The following is a 3,073-nucleotide window of genomic DNA, read 5'->3' as shown; positions in this document are numbered from 1 at the left end:
GGTGAATGTTAGGTACCACTACTGCAAGTGTTGTTGATGACTGTTCTCAAGTCGTTACTAGGAGAAGTCTTGTAGTCAAGACGTTCAGAAGTGATTCAATTTATAAGAAGTTTACAGTTGTGAAGAAAAGTTAACTCGGGCCAGGAAGATGATGTGAGAAACAAGGAAGGGATGCTAGATCAAGTTTTGTTCGACACAAAATTTCTTGATAGGTGCTCTGGACAAAAAAAAATTAATTTGTTTAAAGAACGTAAGAGTGTACAGGATAGTAAAGCTGCCCAAACTAGTAGAGAAACTGCAGAGTAATTCATGGCTTTAGTAGCGGGGACCAATTAATTGACAACTCTCCTTCACAGTTAGATTAAATATTTTTAATTAATAACTTACTCCACCACCTAAAACGGTAGGATACCATTACGATTTTCAACGTCTACAGGGTGGGAAAAGAATAGGAAATTTTGGAACGTGTTGTGGTCACACCACGAGGTAGGTGTCACGGAATGACATATACAATGCTACTCGCACTGTCTTGCCATTTATTAAATGTCAAGTTACTGAACACTTGTGCGAATTCGACTTATTTGACAAATACTAGTCCGACTTTCATAAACACCATAGCACAAACACTGCACTAATTAAGGTAAATGGTGTCTTGAAATATGCCATGGACAACCGTGACACCACAACACTAACAGTACTAGGCTTCAGCACAGATTTTGATACTGACAACTTTGGCAAATTGCTCAGGAAAATACGACAGCTAAACTTCTCAGACTGAAGTGCTACTTGAAAAACAGACAGCAATTTGTAGTCTGTGGGAATGAAAAATTGTCTTGGAAACATGTTACATCTGGAGGGCCACAGGCTTTAGTCTTAAGCCCACTTTTGTTTTCCTTGTATGTCAATGAAATTTCCTTTATTTTGTCTTTCTGTGAACATCTTTTCTATAGCGACGACCTGCAGCTCTACCCGACTGTCAGACCTGTCTTCAGTGGTAACTTGGATGAGAAACTTGAGTGTCGAAGGAAATGCAAAAAGGTCGTAATTAATCTTAGTAGTCTGTAAGAAATTAATAACTTCAGAATTCTGTGATCAATTTCCTCCCATTTCAGTCGACGGTGATACAGTCCAGCATCAGAAAGCAGCGAATAAAGTGGGCAGAGAATATTGTCGCCAAGTGCCGGAAGGCTTCCGCTTGCCTCTATGCCCTCAAAAAATTCGAAACATGTTTACAGAGGATATGAAAGGTGAACTCGTGCACTCACTCGTTCTATCGAATCTCCACTATTGCGATATAATTCAACATGCCATGAGTTGTGAAATACAAGACGGTTAGAACTAGCCATGAACGGTTGCATGCGTTACATCTGCAACATTCGTCAATATGACCCCGTCAGTGCTTCATACGTCCAGTTAGGGTGGCTGCTGCCCGACAAATTACGACACTTTCACGCGCTGTGTCTACATAACCGGCTCCTCAGTGCGTAGGCACCCCAGTAACACGCAACAGAAATTAAGTTCCTGTCATGTCATCATACGCGAAACAAGGTTTCACTTATCTAGTATTCTAGTTATGTCCATTCATAATACAAGAAGTTTTAAAAGTAACATAAACAGTTTCGACCATAAGAAACCTTTATTTTTGTGGTTACCTATTTCGGTCAGTTTCTGACCATCTTCAGATCTCATACTGTGATGGTAGGCGTTAGCACTCCACGAACGTCAACTGCTCAGCAGTTCGTAACGCGTGCTCCATTTTCCTCCACCGTGTACCGTCATGGTTTGAGATCTGAAGATGGTCAGTAAATGACCAAAACCGGTAACAACAAAAATAAAGATTTCCTGCGGTCGAGACTGTTTATGTTAATTTTAAAGTACTAAAAAAACTGCTGTTCTCCACGAAAAATGTTCTCAAAAATTAGTAATGCAAGAACTGCAAATCCTTCGCTGTCGTTGCTGTCCGCCTCTGGAACAGCTACTTCGACCCTGCGCTTTTCGCACAATGTCAAGTCCTTCTACTTTTTAGAAGAAGTTTAAGCACTTCTTCTATCACCCTCATAGCGCTTCCCCAAAATTAAAGTACTTGGCCAGCTTTTACTCTCTCAAATATCAAAACCAGTGCTCCTATCTTTCTCCTTTCCTTTCTTTATGAGAAATTCCATCTTTTCTTCCCTTAAGATATACCGCAAACTGTGGATGAAGAGCAACAAGCAGATTCCATATTCCTAAATTTCCGACTGTTAAAAGACTTTTTAAGTAATAGAACCTAGTATGTTGTCCACTACGGTGAGTGTGCATCAGAGACAAGGCTATTGTCAGGAGCGCGCCAGGGAAGTGTGATAGGACCGTTGTTATCATTTATGTACGCAAATGATCGGCGGACAAGGGGGGCAGCAATTTGAGGTAGTTTTCTGATGATGCTGGGGCGTACTGGAAGGTGGCGAAGACGAATGACTGTAGGAGGATTCGAGATGACTTAAAGTTTCTAGTTGCTGTGATGAATGGCAGCTGACTCTAAATGTAGGAAAATGTAATTGAATGCAGATGAGTCGGAAGAACAACTGTTCGGATACAGCATTAGTACTGTACCGCGTGACACAGTCACGTCATTCAAATATCTGCGTGTAACATTGCAAAGCGATGTGGAATGGAACGAGCATTTGAGGACTGTGGTAGGAAAGACGAATGCCCGACTTCGGTTTATTGGGAAAGCGTGGTTCATCTGTAAAGGAGACCACATATAGACCACTGGTACAACTTGAGTCTTGTTCGAGTATTTCGGATCCGCACTAGGTCGGATTAAAGGAAGCAATTCAGAGGCGGACTGCTAGATTTATTTCCGATGGGTTCGAACAACATGAAGTGTTGCGGAGATGATACTGGAACTCAAATGGGGTTCCCTCGAGGGAAGGCGACCGTTATTTTCGAGGAACACTACTGAGAAAATTTGGAGAACTAGAATTTGAGGCCTACTGCAGAACGATCCTACCGAAACCAACAAACATTTCACGTAAGAACCACGAAGATAAGAGAAACCAGGGTTCACACGGGGGTATATCGAGAGCCGTTTTCC

This window comes from Schistocerca nitens, chromosome 6, assembly GCF_023898315.1.
Source record: "Schistocerca nitens isolate TAMUIC-IGC-003100 chromosome 6, iqSchNite1.1, whole genome shotgun sequence".
Taxonomy (NCBI): domain Eukaryota; kingdom Metazoa; phylum Arthropoda; class Insecta; order Orthoptera; family Acrididae; genus Schistocerca; species Schistocerca nitens.
This window is presented reverse-complemented; position numbering follows the sequence as displayed.